The sequence below is a fragment of the Dromiciops gliroides genome, chromosome 3, assembly GCF_019393635.1.
Source record: "Dromiciops gliroides isolate mDroGli1 chromosome 3, mDroGli1.pri, whole genome shotgun sequence".
Classification (NCBI taxonomy): Eukaryota; Metazoa; Chordata; class Mammalia; order Microbiotheria; family Microbiotheriidae; genus Dromiciops; species Dromiciops gliroides.
In genome coordinates, this window is record NC_057863.1 from 40953505 (window position 1) to 40977178 (window position 23674).

The 23674-nt window shown below is 40.5% G+C and overlaps 1 protein-coding gene and 1 pseudogene across 1 annotated transcript in view; both read right to left on the bottom strand.

Moving 5' to 3' along the window:
* Positions 1-23674, bottom strand: part of GNB4 (G protein subunit beta 4) — a 136695-nt gene that overhangs the window by 88912 nt on the left and 24109 nt on the right. The window lies entirely within an intron of this gene.
* On the bottom strand, positions 16928-17548 carry LOC122746674 (annotated as a pseudogene).

The window sequence follows — 23674 nt, forward strand, 5'->3', positions numbered from 1 at the left end:
ATTGATGGGCATTCCTTTGATTTCCAATTCTTAGCCACTGCTTTAAAAGAGTTGATATTGGATATGAAAAATCAACAAATGACATCACAAAGAATCAAACTGATAACATTTTATCGATCAGAAAACTATTGGTTACTAATGTGTGAGTCATTCATAATAATACCTAATATTTATATAATGCCTACTGTGTTCTAGTCACTGTGCTAAATGTTTTACAATTATTATTTCACAACACTCTTGGGAGGTAGGTGCCCTTATTATCCCCATTTTACAGATGAGGAAAGTGAGGCAAGTAGACTTACCCAGGGTCACACAGCTAGCAAGTGTCTGAAGCTGGACTTGAACTCAGGTTCTTCTTGATTCAAGACCTAGTACCCTATCCACTGTACCACCTAGCTGAATAATTTCTGAATTGTCTTTCTTTGTACAGACAAATTATTGGCTTTTTAAACCAAAGAGGCAATAAGTCAGCCAATATCTCCTGACAGGGCCAGAGAAAAAGGACATGCATGTATAGGGAGTTCATTGGTTATATGGACAAGGCAGCAACAGCATCTGAGAGTGGAGACAGAATTAGAGTTAAGGGTCAGAGCAGTAAGTAATCAAAACCAAGAACAAAGCAAATCCAAGTTGGATGGACAGTGAAAAGAGGGTGAAATAAATGGTGCACTGGACCAACTTGTACACAGTAACCACATCAGAAGGCATATACAGCAGGCAATAAGGCATGCCTGCCTAGTTTCCCCCAGCCCCCACCCTTCATCGCCCTGATGGGCTGGAGGATGGTGTAATTCACCTCTTTTGTTTTCCTCTGAATGGGAGTTATCTATCACCAGTGGCTCATACCTCCTGACATGTCTTTGGAATACTAAGCCAGCAACCAGAAATAAAATTTCAAGAAAGATGCAAAGGCCTGACACCTTTTGCCATCACTTTGAATGTAAATTTTTGTAACTAGTGCTTTAGTTATTGTAGGCAAAAAGAGGACTTGGTTCCTACATTGCATCTTTAGAGAAAGGAAGCAGAGAGGAAGGAAGGCAAATATCCCTCAGTTAACAATAGAAAACCTCTTTTCCTGCCTGGGCCCTGATTAGGATTCTAACTGCTGGGCATACAGAGGATATTCTTGCTGCTTCCATGTACATATTCTGATATATCCCTGAACACAGGATCATTCATTTTTCTAATCACTAAGTTTTGTTTGAGTTTTTCTTATTGCCTTTTGTTTTTATTAGAATGTAAGCACCTTGAGGGCAGAGATTGTCTTGTTTGCTTATATTTGCATCACAAGTGGTTAGCACATAGGAAGCACTTAGAAAATTCGGGCTCTCTCTCTCTCTCTCTCTCTCTCTCTCTCTCTCTCTCTCTCTCTCTCTCTCTCTCTCTCTGATCATCTAGCTATCCTAAGGTGGTGCAGTGGATAGAGTGCTAGGCTTGGAATCAGGAAAGCCTGAGTTCAAATCTGGCCTCGGACACTTACTCACTTTGTGACCCTGGGCAAGTCAAGTAAACCCATTTGCCTTGTTTCCTCATATTTAAAATGAGCTGGAGAAGAAAAGGCAAACCACTCCAGCATATTTGCCAAGAAAACTCCAAATGGGGTCACAAAGAATCAGACATGACTGAAATGACTGAACAATTATCAATCCTACCTACCTGTCTGCCTCCCTCTCTCTCTCCCTCCCTCTGTCTCTCTATCCCTATCCATCTCTATATTATCATACACCCATCTTTCTCTCTCTCTCTCTCTCTCTCTCTCTTCATTTTTAAGTATGTTTCACCATCTGTCCTCTGGATCCTTGATTCTATGCAGTAATGGTAGAAAAATAATAGTTAATTAGTATACCCCCACCACACACATACTCCAACTTTATTAGTTTATTCATTTCTGCATTTAATCATTCAGTTTCTGTTTATCTTTTGTTCTCATTTAAAAGGTAAAAGCCACCCTTTATGTGGCAATTGTAGATCCTCGTAATATACTGCTTTGCAGTTTCAAAGCACTTCCTTCCCAACAATCCTGAGAGGTAGATAATATTACCTAAAAAGTGAGTAATATTTCTATTTTACAGAAGAGGAAATTGAGGCTTGGGGCAAGGCTGAAGGTCACTTAAGAAGCTTCAAAGTGGTGGAGCCCGAACTTGAATCTATGTCCCCTTACTAGCCCACTTCTATTGCTTTTACATCCACGTGGCTTCACAGGGAGAAAACATGGCACACAGATGGTCTGATTCACAATAATCTGAAGGTGATTATGGGAGCTTAGCAAACCAGTTAGAAGACTAGTGCATCTCCCAGGTGGGAGGTGAGTAGACCTTAGAATAGAATAGTTGGGGCAGCTAGGTGGTGCAGTGGATAGAGCACTGGCCCTGGAGCCAGGAGTACCTGAGTTCAAATCCAGCCTCAGACACTTAACACTTACTAGCTGTGTGACCCTGGGCAAGTCACTTAACCCCAATTGCCTCACTAAAAAAAAAAAAAAGAACAGAATAGTGGCAGTCAGGATGAATAAGAAGGGGACCAAGCAGATACGTTTTTATGGAAAGCCATAATCTGGTGAAAATAAGGGATGATGAAGAGGAATGAATGAAAGATGATTCCAAGGCTTTTAAGCTTTGGTAAAAGGTAACACTGCTTCCCTACTTCCATCGACACACAAGCCAAGGAGATTTTGTTTTCAGTAGAGCGAGGGAAGTGATAGGTGTGGTTTTAGACAAGCTTGATGAGATATCAAGATGGAAATGCAGAGAGGCAATATGTTATTGTAGATTGAGAGCTGACTTCAAAGTGAGGAAGACCTCAGTTCAAGTCCCTGCCCTGACACATGCTGGCTGTCTCATTGCTTCTCGGTGATCTTGACAACTCTCTAAGGCAAATTTAAAATTTAGTTCAGAGAGTTACTGACCTGCTTTGGCACAGAGAGTTTTCTCATCTGGGATTTCCTTATGGTGATGAAATCTAGCCCTTATCCCTTAAGAAACAAATAATAGAGGTTGCTCTATAGGAGGGTTTTGGGGTTTTTTTTGGTGGGGCAATGGGGGTTAAGTGACTTGCCCAAGGTCACACAGCTAGTAAGTGTCAAGTGTCTAAGGCCAGATTTGAACTCAGGTACTCCTGAATCCAGGGCCGGTGCTTTATCCACTGCTCCACCTAGCTGCCCCACTCTATAAGAGTTCTTAACCTGGGGTCCATAAACATGTTTTTAAAAAATATTTTAATAGTTGTATTACATATAATTAGTATCCTTTGTAGTCCCGTGCATTTTATTTTATATGTGTAAAAATATTCTAAGCAGGGGTCCATAGCTTTCACCAGATTGCCAAAGGAGTCCACAATGGAAAAAAGGTTAAGAACTTCAGCTCTAATATAAGGCACAGATGTAGAAGCAAGAGCTGAAACCAGAAGAATGAATGAGCTCTCTATAGTAGTGCAAAGAAAGGAGAGTCAAGAATAAAATTCTGAATTCATCCAGATGTTGACACAGCTGCAAGCCCCAACAATCCAGTTGCTTTTCAAGCTCTAGGGGGAAAATCTATGGCAATTTTCAATGATTGCAAATGGACTGGGGAGGCTAGGTGGCGTAGTGGATAGAGCACCGGCCCTGGAGTCAGGAGTACCTGAGTTCAAATCTGGCCTCAGACACTTGACACTTACTAGCTGTGTGACCCTGGGCAAGTCACTTAACCCCAATTGCCTCACTAAAAAAAACAACCCCCCCAAAAAACCAAAAAAAAAACCAAATAAGCCCATGGACCCAGGTTAGTATTTTGTCCTTTAGTGCACAAACTCCTCAAGCATTTTTGTGGACCAATCAGCATATTACAAATAGTCCCCCAAGGCAAGGAGGATGACAAATAGAGAGAGGGATGGACAGCCAACTGACCAAATGGGACATGAATAGAGCAACACCCAATTATTGTGAAGATTCTCACCTGCAGCAAGTAGAATGAAAGGGACTCTCAACTAAACTTTGTAATCCACGATAGAAAAATCAAGCTAGTACTCAATTCAGGAGAAAAAAAGATGTAAGACACATCCTTCTCCTTGGTAGAGAGGTTGGGGGTTCATGAATGGGCTCAGATTGTAGCATGAGCTGAGTGGTATTTTAGATTTGTTGGTGTTACTGACTTAGCTTTCACTTTCATTACAAGTTAGTGTTCATTTGGGTTGGGGAGCATATCAGGAAATGACAGTGATGTAAAAAAGACATCAATAAAAATGGAGGAAAGAAAAGGATGGGCAGCTCATAGATGAGTGCAATCAACAACAGGTGCTTGTTGATAGCTTCTTACTTTCACTAATATTTCTTGCCAACCAGCTCCTAGATTCAGTTGTTTTTGCTGCAAGAGTTCATTTAAACTTTTGCATTTCCTAAGTTTCTGAGGCCTGGGACAAAGTCTACAATCACCCTATTTTAGCTATATCTATGTATACAGACTGTACTCTCTCCCCACATTCAAGTCATACAGTTTTTCCTTTGTATAGATTCATAGTTTTCGATCTTGAATAGATCTTGAAGGGACCTTAGAGGCAGCAGATACCACTCCTCCATTTTGTAGATGAGGAAACTGAGGCACGGAAAGGTTAAGTAACCTTCCTGGGGGTCATACAGCTAGTAAATGTCTGAGGTGATATTTGAAGACAGTCATTTCTGACTCCAAGTTCAGACTTCAGTCTATCCATTATACTATACTGATTTTGTTATTGGTGGTGGTAGTTTTGATCGCGGTGGTGGAGGTACTTTGTTGTTGTTGTTGTTGTTTTTTGGTTTTTCGCAGAGCAATGAGGGTTAAGTGACTTGCGCAGGGTCACATAGCTAGTAAGTGTCAAATGTCTGAGGCCAGATTTGAACTCAGGTTCTCCTGAATCCAGGGCTGGTGCTTTATCCACTACACCACCTAGCTGCCCCCAGTACTTTTCTTTTTTAAGGCAGCTAGGTGGCACAGTGGATAGAACATTGGACTGAAGCTCAAATATTGTCTCAGATACTAACTGAATTACCCCACCAAATCATTTAACCACTGCCTGCCTCAGTTTCTTCATCTCTAAAATGGGACTAATAATAGCCTCTTCCTCCCAGGGTTGTTATAAAGATGAAATGAGATAATATTTGTCAGGTGCTTTGCAAACTTCAAAGCACCATATAAGTGCTAGCTATTATTATTTTATCACACTACTAGAAGTGATTTTTAGATCATATTTCTTGCTTGTTCCCAAGACCACAAGCATAAGTTTGCCCTAAGTACTGAGCTATAGTTTTTTGGAGTAAAGAACTAGATTCCTTAAAGTTCAGAACATTTAAAGGGAAAAGCTTTTGGGGGACTCCAGGCTATCTCTTGGATTCTGACAGTCTCGCCTACTCTGCTAAGATGAAAAAGAATGGCTGAACTCAAATATAGCCTTCTCAACATCTTCTTGATCTCTCTCTGAGAACATCTTTATGCCAAGACAGAAATATATATCTTATGTGTGGGGAAAGAGTAAATTTGGATTCTTTTTGAATTTCAAAGTTATTTTGCAATTTCTCAACTTTCATAGTTTCAGATGTTGGCAGGGCTTCTTCTAAGGCTGCGTTTATAAGTTAAGAATCTCATAATCAAAAAGTGTCTATTTCTCATTCATAGTCTATAGAATAAATCTAATCAAGGCATTTCCATTGATTATAATTGAAAATCTTGGCCTGGAACAATTTAGAATGTGGGTCCAGAGAAATCTAGGTGTCATCATGTACCTGTCTGCCCAAAGGTTATTTGATTTCTGAACTCATCTCAATGCAAGAGTGACTTTCTGGGGTGGCTAGGTGGCACAGTGGATAAAGCACTGGCCCTGGAGTCAGGAGTACCTGAGTTCAAATCTGACCTCAGACACTTAACACTTAGTAGCTGTGTGACCCTGGGCAAGTCACTTAACCCCAATTGCCTCACTTAAAAAAATTTTTTTTAAAAAAAGAGTGACTTTCTGATGGTCATTAAAAGTGACTTTTATTCTTCTTCAAGGTATATGGAACAGTGATGATGGATAACAGAGAACAGGAAGAACTACACCATTCTTAATTTTCTTCTACCTTTTTTTTTTTGCCAAGAAAAATAATCTTTGTACTGGAAAGGACACAATCAAAATGATTAATATGGTATTGTTAGTACCCAAGATAATTGTGACAATAGTGAGAGAGCACCTAGATGCTTGTCATGAGTTCAAGTCATAAAATCCAGATGAACTACATCTTTGGGTACTGCAAAACTGTAGGTAGCTATGATTATTGAGCCACTGTCAATTTTCTTTGAAAGATCAGAGAATGAGAAGGATGCATTGGTACTGAAGAAGAACTGTTGTACCAGTTTTGAAAAAAAAAAAAGGATGAGAATAGAGCCTGCAAATGATAGTTCAGTGGGCTTGATTTCAATTCCTTAGAAAAGTCTAGAATGTATTATTAAAGATATGGTTAGATTAATATCCTACCTACCTCATAGGATTGTTGTGAGGGTTCAGACAATATATGTACCAATGTTTTGTAATCATATAGAAACTATCATTATTTGTTTGGTAAAGAATAGTGGATTTAATTGCTACTAAAATTATTCTTCCCTTTAAGATTTAACTAGAGCAACAGTTCTCAAATCATTATCTAAGACCACTGTTGGTCTGTGGTTGTCCTCCAGCTGGTCCCAGAATGGTGTTTCATGGCATCAATATTTATAATATTACTTACACATATTTAAAACTGTTCTTTATTTGGTTCATGCCAGAAACAAAATCTTTTCCTTAGGCATATAATAAAAATCAGTCATTACTCCATTGGTCTCTTATCAAAAGGATCAAATAATGGTGAAAATGATGATATGAATGCAGTTATTTCTGCAAGGTGCTTTATGTATGTACATTGCCTCATCTGAATACTACTTCTCAGCCCCAAGATATGTTATAAATCTACCGGACTTTATTTGTCTCTGAGTGCTTCTAACTGGTAGTGCTATGTGTGCACATGCACGTGTGCGTGTGTGTGCGTGTGTGTGCGTGTGTGTGTGTGTGTGTGTGTGTGTGTGTGTGTGTGTGTGTGTATGTGTGTGATGGACCTCTTTTTAAAGTCTGGTGATGCCCATAGACCTTTTCTCAACATAATGTTTCTGGCATACATTCGGAATTCAAGGAAATGCTAAAAGAAAGGAAATTAGTGGTGGGTGAGTGAAAATTAAGCTTTAATTTCTTTCTCCATTCACAGACCCTCTGAAATCTATCCATGACCCCTGAGCAGGGTCTATGGACTCAATGTTAAGAATATCTATACTAAGGGGCAGCTAGGTGGCACAGTGGATAGAGCACCGGCCCTGGAGTCAGGAATACCTGAGTTCAAATCCGGCCTCAGACACTTAACACTTACTAGCTGTGTGACCCTGGGCAAGTCACTTAACCCCAATTGCCTCACCAAAAAAAAAAAAAAAAAAAAGAATATCTATACTAGAAGAAGGGGATTGCTTGACTCTTTTATTTTGGAGTATTTTTCTCTCCTCAAGGAGGCTATATCAATATTAGTACTATAAATCTTGAGGATTGTACAGGTCCTTTGGGGAAATGGAAGCCCATCAGATGGGGAAGGCAAGTTGTTAGACTGATAAAGTTTCACTCATATTCAGTGTATTGTTAGCCTAAATGCTTGCATAAAAATTCAGGGTCCATTCCCTTTTTTTGTAGAGACTTAGACAAAAGTCAAATTCTGATGCTCTTGTGGAAACTTGGGCTGGGAAAATGAGCCAAAGAGAGATTCATATATGAAGCCCATAAGATTGAAGCCCACTCACATAAACACAGAACTTTCATTCAGGTTACAACTTAGTACTTAGAGTAGGTGATATCTTACCCCTTATAGTGATCTATGCTGTAGATATCTGTGGACCACTAAACCACTAGATACTATTCTGTTGAGGTAGAGTTGTATAAACCCAGACAAACACAGATTAAAAAAAAAACCCACATGAAAACTCATTGTCTTGTTACCAACTGGACAACCCCTTAAAATAGCTCTGTCTTCAGTAACTGAGCCAATATGCTAAAACTGTTGGCTTTCCCATTAAACAGAGACATTCCATTGAACTCAGTCCTTGGCCAGCCCTTTTGCAGGCTGGTAGAGCATTATGAAGACATTTGCTTTACTTTTCTGGGTTTGCTATTACTATTTTTAGTCACTCATAATTAACACTGAAGGGAGCATGACGCCATTGTACCTCGTATTATGTAGCTCTGGCATACTGAATTAGACATGGGCAGCTGTCTTCATCATGGGGTGGCTCATTATCAGAAATGTGAGGGTACTTTTCTACTATGGTTGAGTTCAAAAGATTAAATTAAAGGGTAGTGGCTTTAAATGACTAAGTCGGTCACAAACCAAACTTGTTCAATCTGTTATTCATGGCAGCCAAGATCTAAAAGATTATTGTTGAGTCTCTGAATTTCTCTTTACTGCTGTACAAATGAAGTATAGCCAAAATGAAAAATGGCACTAAGTTCTAAGTTCCTATCACCTTTCTTTCAAAATGTTTTAGTGATTTTTTTCTTTAAATTGTAGTCACTTCCCATCAAATTCTCTCTTCCCGCAACCCAGTCCTTCCATACTACTGGAATGTTTCTTGAAAAAAACAAAACAGAACAAAACAAAAACAAGAAGCAAATCAATCAAATACATTAGCCATATTTGGTAATATGTGTCACCTTCCACACCTACAGGACACTATCTGCCAAGTGGAAACAATATCATTCATTGTTAGTCCCTGAGTCAAGATTGGTCATTACACTGAACAGAATTTTTAAGTTTTTCAATGTTGTTTTCCTTTATGTTACTAGGATCATTTTGTAAATTGTTTTCTTGGTTCTGCTTACTTCACTCTGTAACAGTTTGTACAAGTTTCCCCAAATTTCTAAGAATTCTCCATATTCTTCTTTTCTTATATAATAATAATAATAGTCTGTTATATTAGCATATCACATTTTGTACAGTCATTACCAATTGATGGGCACAAATTTTGTTTAAATTTTTTATTTTAGGGCATTTCAACTGACATCTTTGTGGCTCTGCTCAATAATCCCTGTGACTTTCCAGACCAAAACACCCTTTCCTGGACACTATTCCCCTATGTGTATATTGCCTTGTATGAATATAAGCTCCGTGGGGTCATGAGCTGCCTTGTTTTTACATTTGTATCCTTGGCACTTAGCACAGTGCTTGGCACATAAAGAGAGCCTAATAAATACTTCTTACTCATTAATTCATTTTGTGAATGGCATTCCCACAGGACTCTAATGATGACTCAAATGTCTTATCCACTGGCACATAGTAGGAGCTTAATAATAACAACAAGTGGGTGTAGAACACTGCATATACTGATAGTCTTTTTCTATGTTGGGTAGTTTTGCTGAATTGTTTTTTATTCTTTGATATGAAAAATAGGTTTCTGGGAATTTGGGGGGATGGATATACTGAAAAATATAGGTAATAAAAACAAAAGATCATCAATCAACTTCTACCAATATTTCACTCACCTAGATTATGATTTCTGCTTTATAGTGGGGAAACTGAAGCCTGGAGAGTCTATCTATCTATCTATCTATCTATCTATCTATCTATCTATCTATCTATCTATCTATCTATCTATCTGGGAAAAGGATATGATAGTCTTGTCCCTATAATACCTCAAGCAGGATAGGGAGATTAGTTGTGGACCAAAGATTCTGACTCAAGCATTGCCTATTGTAGATGTAGCTTTGGAATTCCCACTCCTGCTGGCATCTTCTTAACTTTTAAATACTATCATTTGCTATCACATGCTATTATTAGCCCCTCACCTTTTCATCAAGGAGGATGTAGGTATGAATGTGCCAGGCACCATGGGGAATAGTGGATTTTAATTTAATGACTTTGAATGACAGGAAAGCTCTGATTTATGGACAGTACTATCACTAAGTGTAGGTATATAAATGATTATTGTAGCTGACAGTAAAATATGTAATTGAATTGTTCCCATACTGGATGACAATTTAGATTCAATTCAGTTCAATTAAAAAAGCAAACTAAACAGTGTCTGTTCTCATGGAGCTCATATTACATAGGGGAAAACATAGATTATATGAAATTTGTAGACAATTTGTCTCTTTTTGCCCACCCCCTTTATTCATAAAGTGCATCCTCCTGGACCAGAGCACAAAAGTGTTGAGAATTATCTTGGTATTTCAGGGCTGGAAGTGGGCCTGCTATCCCAGTCAATTTTCAGATAAAAAGACTTCATTCAACTATAAATATGATTATCATAAATTCTGGTTGGGTCTGGGCTTCTCCACCCCATCTTTTTGGGGGGATTTCTTTTAAACCCTATTTTTAAAAAGCTATTTGAGAAGCTATTTTAGGAAAAGTTATATCAAATAAAATAACAATTACTCCCTAAAGATAAGCTAACAACAAAGAGTGTGGTGTTCAAAAATAAAATTGATGTCCTTTATTTTTACATCACAATTATTTCTGGGAAAAAGACCCAACATCTAGCACATTGTCTGGCATGTAGTATGTACTCAATATATGCTTTTTGAACCAGACACATCAGAAAAAAATGTAGCCACTCTTTTAGGCAATGTCCCTAACTCAACATTATAGGTTGCAGGTTGCATCCTTGGGTGTGACTACTTTAGGTTCAGGGAATTTTGTGAGTCCTAAAACTCACATGGGGTGTCATGAGCCCCCACCAGTTTGCTTACCTTTAATAGACAGACAGTAGACATAAATTATCTCAAAGCAAAGACATTTATGTGGAAGAGTAAGAACAAAAGCTATAAAACATTCCTCCCTCTCCACTCCCAAATCTGAGGATTGGGTCTTCCATAAATACACTCAGTGTTGGTAGGAAAAGAAGGCACATGCACAGCACACATTAGTATGAGGCACACATAAAAGGTACACATGCACTCAAGGCAACACACCTCCCAATCTGTATGCCCTTCAATATTTTCTCTTCTCTTGGTAGATTCATGTAACTTCCCTTTGAGTCCACTATCTCTACCATGCAGGGCTCTTAGCTGAACTCCCTGATCCTGGTCCTTTTTGCAGCTGAACTCCCAATAGCTAAGACTAATTCTTTAATTGGTGGTTGCATCTCTTCTCAGCTTCCAGGAGACATTCTCCCCAGAACTGCCTCCACTGACTGTCTCTCTGACATCCTAGATGCTTCTCCTACTGCAAGAGTAATGCCATAGTGGTTTAGGGTGGGTGAGAAGACAAATCTCTCCTCACAGCTTGCAATTTCCCTCTGGTAGAAAGGGCAAAAGCAAAGAGAGAATCTTCTCTCACAAACTAGGTTCTTCCTCTTTTTGTGACTTTACTTTCTGCCTCCAGGGGTTACATTTCTCAGAGCTGTATTTCCTCACTTCCAGAGCTGGCAAGTTAGCTTCTTAAAGGTTACCAGGGTATAGCAGGTCCTTGGTCAGCCAATTTTTTATCAAAGGATTTCTTTATACTTTGCAAAAGAATTACAAAATGAAAAAACCTTCCTTTGCACTTCATTTTTAGGATGAGATTATTTAGTTTTCAATTAATTTTTGTTCTATCTTTCCCACATAATAATTTTTATTGCATCATGATCTGAAAAGGATGCATTTACTATTTCTGCCTTTCTGCATTTGACTGTGAGGTTTTTATGCCCTAATACATGGTCAGATTTTGTGTAGGTACCATGTACTGCTAAGAAAAAAAATGTATCCCTTTCTATCCCCATTCAGTTTTCTCCAAAGTTCTATCATATTTAGTTTTCTTCCTTCCTTCCTTCATTTCTTTCTTTCTTTCTTTCTTTCTTTCTTTCTTTCTTTCTTTCTTTCTTTCTTTCTTTCTTTCTTTCTTTCTTTCTTTCTTCCTTCCTTCCTTCCTTCCTTCCTTCCTTCCTTCCTTTCTTCCTTTCTTTCTTTCTTTCTTTCTTTCTTTCTTTCTTTCTTTCTTTCTTTCTTTCTTTCTTTCTTTCTTTCTTTCTTTCTTTCTTTCTTTCGGTGAGGCAATTAGGGTTAAGTGACTTGCCCAGAGTCACACAGTTAGTGTCAAGTGTCTGAGGCCGGATTTGAACTCAGGTTCTCCTGACTCCAGGGCCGGTGCTCTATCCAGCCACCTAGCTGCCCCATATTTACTTTTGTAAAAAATCTTTTTACCTCTTTAATTTCTTTCATATTTATTTTGTAGTTAGATTTATCTAGCTCTGAGAGAGGGAGGTTGAGGTTCTCCCATCCTCAGTATAGTTTTACTAGCTGTTTCTTCCTGTAGCTACTTAATTTCTTCTCTAAGAATATGGATGCTATGCCACTTGGTGCATATATATATATTATTGATATTACTTCATTTTCTATGGTACCTTTTAGCAAGATGTAGTTTCCTTTCTTATCTCCTTTAATTAGATTTATTTTTACTTTTGCTTTGTCTGAGATAAGTATTATTTTAAAAAATATATGAAGAAAACAAATTCACCAAGCCCAGTATAAGAACCCTAGCTGGACAATGCTACTGTAGGAAGTATAGAAGTTAATGTGTTGTACAAGTAAAAAGTCATAAGTACATGATACAGGGGCAGCTAGGTGGCTCTGGATAGAGCACCAGACCTGGAGTCAGGAAGACCTGAGTTCAAATCCGGCCTCAGACACTTAACACTTACTAGCTGTGTGACCCTGGGCAACTCACTAACCCCCAATTGCCTCACCAAAATAATAATAATAATAATAATAATAATAATAATAATAATAATAAGTACATACATGTAGACAGAAATCAGCATCCAAAAATCTGCACTGGGCAAAAGAGAACATGCAGAAACTTAGTCTGAGCAAGAGTTAAGGTGCAGAGTTCAAACTGGCCCTGGTGGGCTAGGAGAATGGAATCTGGACAGGGAAATGATCACTAGAGTATCAGGGCTCAAGACTGGCCGTTGAGTACATACAAAAGTACAAGTGGAGGGGGCAGCTAGGTGGCGCAGTGGATAAAGCACCAGCCCTGGATTCAGGAGTACCTGAGTTCAAATTCAGCCTCAGACACTTGACACTTACTAGCTGTGTGACCCTGGGCAAGTCACTTAACCCCCATTACCCCGCAAAAAACAAAAACAAACAAAAAAGTACAAGTGGAGTTTAGTCATGGATTCTGGGCTTATATAGGTCACCTGCCTGGCTGTCCTGGTCCTAAACATCCTGCTTGGCTGTGATTGGGTAAGGAATAGTAGACAGGTGCTGCCTTGTCACCAGCCAGAAGGCTAAGTTTCTGAAGAGAACTTATGATCCTCAGAGTGGGAGCCAAATAGGAGAAAATTTTGGCTGTGTACATTTAGCCACAGTATACAGCTGAGCATATGGTATATTCCCCCATCCTTCTGCCTCTGCCCCTGAGGGCAGGGACTGAATAATATTTTAATTTTTGCTTCTCCTGTGCCTATAAGAACCTGACACATAGTAGGCTTTTGTTCAGTTGTTTCAGTTGTGACTTCATTTGGAGTTTTCTTGGCAGAGATACTGGAGGGGTTTGCCATTTCCTTCTCCAGCTCATTTCATAGATGAAGAAACTGAGGCAAACAGGGTTAAGTGACTTGCCCAGGGTCACAGTTAGTAAATATCTAAGGCTGGATTTGAACTCAGGTCTTCCTTACTCCAGGCCCGGCACTCTACCGACTGCCCCACCTAGCTGCTTTTCTCAATAAAAATTGTTTAAAATTGAATTTATGGATGCAATATCAAAACATGATCCCAGAAGACCTACAATGAAATAGGCTACCCACCTCTTGGCAGGAGAGGAGATGAATACGAGATGCAAGATGACATGGCTAATGTGTGAATTTGTTTTTTCATGACATATTTGACAGATAGGAGCACTTTTTGTTTGTTTTGCTTTGCTTTTAAGCAAGACGGCATGGATTGAGAATTGTCCTTAAAGCCAGGAAGCCCTGGATTCAAGTCCTTCCTTTGATTCAAACTGGCTATATGACTCTTGGCAAGAGACACATCCTCTCAATACTATAATAAATAACTAGCATTTATATAAAACTTTAAGGTTTGCAAGGCACTTTACATATGATCTTTACAACCACCGTGTGAGGTAGGGCTATTATTATCCCCATTTTATGGATGAGGAAACTGAGGCAGGTAGAGATGTATTAGTAGTAGCCGCAGCAGCAGTTAGCATTTTTACAGTATAGCACTTACTATGTGCCAGGCACTGTGCTAAATGCTTTATATATGTTAACTCATTTGATCTTCACAACAACCCTGGAAAGTGGATGCTATTATTATCCTTATTTTACAGTTGAGGAAACTGAGGCAGGCAGAGGTTAAGTGACTTTCCCAAGATCACACAGTAGTAAGTGTCTGAGATGGGATTCGAACTCAGATTTTTCTGACTCCAAGTCCAGTGTTCTATTTACCAAACCACATAGCTGCCTCCAGCTCTCAGGGCAGTTGATTATTAATTACAAAGGAGGTGCCAACCAGTACTGGTGAAGGGATTCTCCTCACTTGGGAATTACCTATGCTAGAAGCCACAGGTCCAATCTCAATCCCTACCCTTTGTTTTTTAAATCCTGGGAAGAAATTTGGTGGAAAAGCAGGGAGCGGCGTAATAGTGATGAATCATTAAAAACATACACAGAAGAGAACAGAGGAAGGCTCAAAGGGGAACACAAGCAGAGCAGTGTTGAAACCAACATGCTGTATTTATTATATGCTTTAAAAATAAAAAGAGAAGCTGTTTGTAGTAGAGCTTTTTGGCTTCACATGCAATTCCTTTCTTCCCTTGTTCTTTGTATGTGAAAATGCTCATATTAATTGGTGTTTGTTAAGAATAGAATAACAAAAAATAAAACATTGTCTAAAAATAAATTGAATTTATTGAGCAAAGGATTTTTAATAGGAAAGAACACCCAAATCCATCATTTTTCATCCTCACTTTATGATTATAAACCTGGTCCCTTGAAGCAAAAATTCATTTCATCCTTGACTCTGCAGTCTCACCCAATATCTTCAATCAGTCCAAATCTTGTCATTTCCATTTCTACAGTGCTTCTCATATGTAGCTCCTAATCTATTGAAACAGCCACCACCTTACCTCTCACCTTGACTGTTACAAGAGCCTCCTTCCTCCTGGGTCGATCTGCCTCTCTGCCTCCCTCCAATCCATCCTCCACACTGCTGCCTAAGTGATTTTTCCTAAAGCAGAGTTCTAACCTCCAAGCACTTGACTACTCAGTAAACTCTAGTGGCTCCTTATGTCCTTGAAAGATCAAATAGAAAGCGCTGTCTGATATTTACAGCTCTTTACAACCTGGCCCCTTTCTATTGTAATGCCTGTTCTGGGCCCATTCTCTAACTTCCACTCACACTTGAATCAGGGTCCCCAGAGGGCATAAACAACTTTTTCCTTCAAGGTTCTAGGGGTAGCCTTGAGGGGTTAGGAACCTTTTTTTTCCTTCTAATTTCTAAAGCTCATTAGCCTCCACCATTGTACCTCCTCCACCCATTATCAGTTGATGCAAAGTACTCAGTAAGATTTAATTAGTTTTTGGAAATGGGTATTTTTAAGTGGGCATAGTAAGAACAGTTGGTATAAAACTTCCCCCCAAAGTCTGCAATGCATTTTCTCTCAAGTGCATATAGAGTTCAGGAGAACATGGGCTCAGGCTTAGAAAGCACATGTGGGGGGCAGCTAGGTGGCGCAGTGGATAGAGCACCGGCCCTGGAGTCAGGAGTACCTGAGTTCAAATCCGGCCTCAGACACTTAACACTTACTAGCTGTGTGACCCTGGGCAAGTCACTTAACCCCAAATGCCTCACTTTATTTTTTATTTTTTTTGTTTGTTTTTTAGTGAGGCATTTGGGGTTAAGTGACTTGCCCAGGGTCACACAGCTAGTAAGTGTTAAGTGTCTGAGGCCGGATTTGAACTCAGGTACTCCTGACTCCAGGGCCGGTGCTCTATCCACTGCGCCACCTAGCTGCCCCCCAAATGCCTCACTTTAAAAAAAAAATAAAGAAAGCACATGTGGGGCAAGTAGATGGCGCAGTGGATAGGACACCTGGCTCTGGAGTCAGGAGGACTTTAGACACTTAGACACTTGTTAGCTGTGTGACCCTGAACAAGTCACTTAGCCCCAGTTGCCTCAGGAAAGGAAGGAAGGAAGACAAAAAGACAGAAAAACAGACAGGAAAGAAGGGAGGAGGGAAGGAAAGAAAGAAAGAGAGAGAGAGAGAGAGAGAGAGAGAGAGAGAGAGAGAGAGAGAGAGAGAGAGAGAGAGAGAGAAAGAAAGAAAGAAAGAAAGAAAGAAAGAAAGAAAGAAAGAAAGAAAGAAAGAAAGAAAGAAAGAAAGAAAGAAAGAAAGAAAGAAAAGAAGGAAAGCAAGCAAGCACATGTGTAGCTCTAGGAAGTCCTTTTGCTAGAATGCTCAAGGTTTTCTACTTAAATAGGGAATAGCTTTCTGCCGGGCTCCTAAATCTGCTTTTCCTCAGTGGATCTACTTGGTTCTCAGCTCATGCTGCCCATTATAGCTTTTCTGCTACACTGTTAGGACACGGTTGAGGAGTCCATATCCTTACATCCCCTAATTTCACAAGATCATCATCAAACGGTCAAGACTGGGGGACAGAGGCTTTTCTTTGCCCAAGTCCTCAACCAAATCCCTCTGAAGAGGGACTGGAACTACTCTCTTCTCAGCTTCCAGATGCTCAGATGCTGAACTGGCTTGCTATTTTGTGCAAAACCTATAAGGTGTGTCCCAATTTCCCCAGCCAAGCCAATAACTCTACTGTGCAATCTTACCCTATTTCTTTTTCTTTCTTTTTTTTTTAAATAGGGTTGTTTTTATTTTATTCTTTGATTATCAAGGAGACAAAAGGTGAAGGGCAAAGGGAAGAAGATGAAGGAATAGGGTTCCAAGGGCCAGGGTCACCCCATACAACCTTCTCCCCTGTCAGGCCAGCTGTTACTCTTCTCCACCAGGCCCCCTTGGGGTAAAAGGCTCCAATGCCGGGATAGCAGGATGAGGGGCTTATATGGACTCAATCTGTTTTCGGACCTTTTCCAGGGCCTTTCGGTCCAGTGATCTCTGACGAAGGATCACAAGGCAGGCAAAGACTGCAGCCACTCCCACCACAGCCCCCTCAAACTTCCAAAACAGGTGTCGCTCCATCATTGCTGAGCGGCAGCTTTTGAACTCATCTCTCTTAGACCCCGAACAACTGATTTTCTCCACAAAGCCAGTGGTACCACACTCAGGGGTGGTTTTAGCCTGGAAGGTGGTACAAGGGGCACATTCCTCCGTCACCACAAAGTCTTCCACCAACCAGCAAGGCATGGATACCGAGGTGCTTACCAAGCTCCAAGACGAAGGCGAAGAGCACCCAGCCGAAGACGACGAGGAGGCTCCGCGGGTGGCAGGCCGGCGTCTCGGGGACGTCGATCCTATACGGCTCCCGATGCATCGGGAGCAAGGGGCGCATGGCGCCTCACCTGCCGACACAAAGATGTCTGGGGCCGGACAGATAGGCGCGAGGAGCTCGCCCACCTCCGCCCAGCCTCGCCGCCCCTGGACCAACCTTACCCTATTTCATCTAAAAACTCTCATTCCTTCCAAATTGCTTAACCCGACTGTTCACATCTAGTCTAATGCCTTTAATATTCACATCTCTGATTCACATCTCTGATCAGGGTAGCCCTCATCCTCGCACGTTTCTCTCTCCCATCTACCCCATGGTCCAGCCATACCGGCCCTCTTTTGTCTCCTCACACGCCCCCATCGCCAACCTCCAGACCCTTGCGCCAGTCATCCCTACGCCAAGAATGCTCCCGTTCTTTACCTCTAACTCCCAGAATCTCTGGCTTTCTTCAAGGTTCCCCTCAAACGCCACCATCTTTCTGCAGGAGGCCTTTCTCAGTCCTTCCAGCTGGTAGGGCCTCTCCCTTTCAGGATATCCTATATCTTGTTCATACCTATTTATGTACTTGTTGTTATTGTTCTCTCCCCCCCACCCCCATAGGAATGTAAGCTCCGTGAGGGCAATGACTGTTTTTGCTTTTTCTCTATATCCCCAGCACCTAGCACAGAATTTGAAATATAGTAAAGCACTTCATAAATGCTTGTTGATGGATTGATGTATTGCTGGGGGTGGGGAAGGAGTCCAAACCTATCATTTTATCGCGTGGGGAAATCCCAGTGTCAAAACTATCACTGCCAAGATAGATCAGCCACTCATCTGTAATTTATAGTCTCAGAAAGTTGCCCGGGGCAACCATCTGAGATGTAAAATAGCATTTCTCTATTGTCTTACTTGGCTGCTAAGACAGTGGGGAATAAACGATTTCAAAATTTTCAAAGCAGTCCGCTGATTTCTCATTTCTTTCTTATTTTCAATGTTTTGATTAGAGTGTAGACAAATATATGCCACCCCCCCTTGGCGGTGGGGGTGGGGAGCAAGCATATGTGTATAAATAAATGTATAGATTAGCTTGAAGCTCAATCCATAGCTTTGCTAAAGTATGGCCAAAACAGAGTAATCATAATGGAGAGAGGAATGATGCATTCTACTCCTGGAGGGATGGAGTGTGTGTGTGTGTGTGTGTGTGTGTGTGTGTGTGTGTATGTGTGTGTGTGTGTGTCTGAGAGTCAATATGCTTCTTTTTGAGGACAAAAAGCTTCAAATAAATAGTGAAACATCTCCTGGTGTATAATCCTCCCCCACCTCATACCTACTCCCACCCACACACCCATGTAGAGCCCCAGCCCCAGCCCTGATCCCTAGGCATTGTGAACTTGACCATCAGTCTTGAAGCGTGTGGTGGTCAATGATGGTTTTATTAGTCTGCACTCCAGGGAGAAATGTTGTCACAAATGTCATCTTTCTTTGCAAGGAGCCATAAACAATAAACAAAAATAATTACGCTCTGAGATCGGGAGCTATACTGATATTTCCCCCTACTGCTCCCCCCCCATCTTATTCTCTGTCCAACTAGATTCCAATTGTAGATCCCTACCCATCTGAAAATGGAGAAGGCTGCTGTTCTAATCCTCCCTTTTCTCATGTATGTGTGTCACTGTCATTAAAAAAATTCCAATCCAAGAGAAAACAGGACCTGAACTGCTCCATTTCTAAATTAAGCTACAGCTTGAGCTAAAAATAGCTTTCTCATCTTGAGAAGCTATGCAGCCTGAATTTCAATGGCCTGTTTCTCCCCAGACAGATAGTGTAGTATTTGCTATATTGCAGCAGGATTGAGCTAGGGGAGAACTCCCTGGACTTTTCCTCTGAGCTCGTTTCTCCTCCCATAGGGTCAAGGCAGAATGAAAGAAATCCAACCATGCTTTTAGCTTTAATATCTATGCATTTTTTCTTGGCCCAAGGGGAATTTCCATGGCTTTTCCTTCTTGTAAAAACATGTTTTATTGATGTCTCTTGTTTTAAATCACAGTCATTTCTGGATATAGTGGGCCCCGGGCCTATGAATCCTCCCTCAGAACAAGGAAAGACAGGTGAATAGCATCACCAGACATTGTAGGTCTACTTGGGAATATGTTAAACACATGTATACACATACACAAATATTCACATATGTACACGAACATGCATTTGTATATATGTTTTGTTGTTGTTGAGTCGTTTCAGTCATGCCCAACTCTTTGTGACCCCATTTGGGGTTTTCTTGGTAAAGATACTGGAGTGGTTGGCCATTTCCTTCTCCAGCTCATTTGACAGATGAGGAAACTGAGGCAAACAGGGTTAAGTAACTTGTCCAGGGTCACACAACTAGTAAGTGTCTAATACTGGATTTGAACTGAAGTCTTTTTGACTCCAGGCCCACTGCTCTATCTACTCAGCCACCTAGCTGCCCATTAATATATATACATACACCTATATGTACATATATGCATACATGTGCATACATATATTTTCTTTTTTGTTATAAGGGATGTCTGAGTGGTAGGCAGAAAGAAAAAGGACATATTGAGAAATACAAGTGATGCAAAAATGTGTGTATCCATATATATGTGTGTGTGTGTGTGTGTATTTATACACACATTTATGTCCATGTTATCTCCCCTGATAGAATATTATCTCCTTGAAGATAAGGACTATTGTTTTTCATCTTTGTACCCATAGCATAATCTCTGGCACATACTAGTCAATTAATAAATGTTAATTGTTTGACAATACTGAGTGGGAGGTAGTGGGAAGTACACTGACTACAAGAGTCAAAGGCCCTGAGTTCAAATTCCAGCGCTGCTATGTTATCTATATGACATTAAACAATTCAGTAATCTCCAATTTTCATTTGCTTCAAGTGTAAAACTAGAGGTTTTCATAAAACTCAAGGGCTGGAAAAGAATCAAAACTGAAGATGATGAAATTAGAATAACCAAACCAGACTCCAAGGAAGAGCTATGAAAACATACCACCCTTTCTTCTTTGTAGATGTGGAGGACAGTAATACCTATAACGTCAAACCTGGTTGCTGTGTCAGTTATTTTTGATGAATATTTTTTCTTTTCTTCTTTTTCTTTTTCAATAAGGGATGGCTAAGTGGTATGCAGAGGGAAGAGGGATATATTGGAAATGCAGGTGATGTAAAAAACAAAGATAATTAAAAAACAGTTTGAGATGGATGAGACAGAGGGGGGAGAGAGAGAGAGGGGGAGAGAGAGAGGGGGGGGAGAGAGAGAGAGAGAGAGGGAGAGAGAGAGAGAGGGGGAGAGAGAGAGAGGGGGGGGGTGTGTGGGAGGGGGGGGAGAGAGAGAGAGAGAGAGAGAGAGAGAGAGAGAGAGAGAGAGAGAGAGAGAGAGAGAGAGAGAGAGAGAAGAGGGGAAGGAGAGGGATAGACAAGACAGAGACAGGAGAGACTGAGGGTTCCCCAAGCCATCCACCATAGAGAAGAAACTTCCTTAGAGGCCAATCTCAATCCAGTCTTGTGGGAAGGAAATCAAATGGCCCCCACCCCTACCCTAGCTTTTCCCAAGCCTCCCTGCCCCACCTCTGCTCAGTGCTTCCTTCTCTGCCACATAGCACATGGATAGCACTGTTGTCTACACTTACCCATGGCAGGGATGCTAATTGTTCTTTGTTTTAGCATTTTTCTGCTCTTGCCCAGCTGTCTGGCCTTGCAAATATTCCCATTTCTCTAATCAGTTATAAAGTTCCTTATTCACGATTCTCTCGCAACTGACTATTTGATAAATTGCAGAGACTCTCAATAGTCTCTGGAAACCTGCAAGGCGAGGGGTGAGGCTGACTCCTGCAGTCCCTCTGCCAGATCAAGGCCTGTGAAGCACTTACTCACCTTGTCTCATTTTGCTTAGGCTGATACCTTGGAAGAGGTTTTGATCCTTGGCAGGGTTAGGTCCCAGAGCTGTACCATGTAGACAATGTCTTATGCCTGGCTCATAGTAGTCTCTTTTTAAATGGCTATTGAACAACTCACTGACTGCCTTTGAGGACTAGTCATTTATATTTTATTCTCACTGCTCATTGAGAGCAGTTAAACAGGCTCGTTGTCAACCAGATGTGGCTACACATTGAATTAATATTTAACCATAATTGCTATATATGAAAGAAATCATAGGTCTACAGCTGGTTATGATCTCAGAAGTTTTTAAGTCCTATCCTCTTCTTTTACAGATGAAAGAATTTAGGCTGAAGGATTATGTGACTTGCCCAGGGTGACAGAGCTGGTGTCTGAGGCAGAATATGAACTCAGATCTTCCTAACCCCAAGTCCAGTACTCCATCCACTATGTCAGTTAACTACCTATGACATAGCAGTGTATGCTAGAGCCAGTTTGGACTTAGCTCATGAGTTGATTGTTAAATTTTCAGTGTGACCATTTATATACACCTCAGAAAGCTACAAATTGGTCCTTGATTTACTGTTTTGTTGATTGTCTTGTCTTAAGAAAATGTTAATAATAGAGATAAACTTAAAAGTTTAATCCCCACCCAGAGCCAGTTGTTAAACATGTAAAAGCATACTACTGCATATGCATAGCACATGTACAGCAAGGCTCCAAAGAAAATAGGAAGAAATTTACTGTGGCCATTCAGACTTGGGGTTTAAAGGACTTCCCTTAACCTGTTTCTGTCCAAATCTCTCCTCTACCCTTTCCCTGTCTTCCTCATCTCTAATGTGTACCCCGGGCTACAATACCCCACAATCCCTGGACCAAGCTTCTTCCACTTCCCAGGCATCCTGTTTAGGCAGAGGCTTAGGAGGAACAGTAAGGGACGGTGTGCAAGGGGTCTGGGCCTCTTTGGTTCTTTCCTCATGCATAAAATAATGGTGTTGGACAAAATAATCTCTAAGGTCCCTTCTAGCTATAGGTCTACAATCACATCCATCAATCAATAAACATTTATTCAGTGCTTACTATGTGACAGGCATTGTGTTAAATGCTGGGAATACAAAGAGAAGCAGATAGAATCATATGATCCTACACTGGAATAAAGATCATTTGTCCAACACTATTATTTTATGCATGAGTAAAGTGCCCAGGAAGAGGAAGAAGCGAAGCCCAGGGATTGTGGGGAATTATAACCACAGTAATTTCTTCCTATTTTCATTGGAGTCACCATTCACTGGACTAAAAAGATTTTAATTCTTAAGAGTAGAAAGGACACTGGGAAGGTCTATAATCAAAGCTGGTGAAATCATGAAAGGCATAGATAAGGTGAGCATGGGCTTTTTAATCCAATTCCAAACCAGTGGAACAAGGGTCACTACCTTATCTCCATGAACTTGAAGACTGAATGGGGGACAGTCTTAGGACAAATAAGACTATAGCACATAATTGGTAGCAAGCTCATGGAAACTTTTCCTTTCACCCAAGAGATGGCACATCTGAAAATAGAAATAGTTTCCCCAAAGGGTTAGCAAAATCCAGGCATGACTGACCTATGATGGGTTATAAAAGGAACCTAGGGATGTTTTAGGATCATATCCCTGGCCTTTGGTTCCTGATGTCATCAAGGGTAACTGTGCCCCAGCACAAGATGTCCCTTGATGCATTTCTCATGTAAAATGAGTTTTCAATATGCTCTTTCAGGGCAGATTTTCCCTAAGACATTATTTCTCATCTTTGATGTAGAAAGAGAGAAGAAACTAGTTTTAGTGTTTGAAAAGCATGGGGACCTAAAAGAATATTCGTACTTAGTGGCAAATACAAGCTATACCACCCAACAACATTATCAGTCAGGAAGTAGGCAAGTTGACCTAATGGTGGTGCCCATGTGAATCTAGAGAAATGATGGATATGAGAGATGCTATGGAAGTAGAATTGACAAGCCTTGGCAAGTGATCAGCTCTGGGGTGGGGGAAGGAGAGAAGAAATGAAGATGAACTTTGAGACTATGAACTTTAGTGACTGGGAGTTTGGCAGTGCCCTCAATTGAAATAGGAAATTTTTATTTGGTGTTTAGTTTAGAATAAAAATGGATTTTTTTTTAAATGGGGAAGTTAGAGAAAGGAGAAGCTTAATGTGAAAGATAATGTGTTCTGTTTTGGACATACTGAATTTAAGATGATTATGGGACACCCAGTTTAAAATATCTAACAGGCAGAATGGAACTCAAGAGAGAGGAGAGGACTGGAAATGTAGATATCCAGTAAAGGGAGAAGAGTTATAAGGTGATGACTTGAGGGATTAT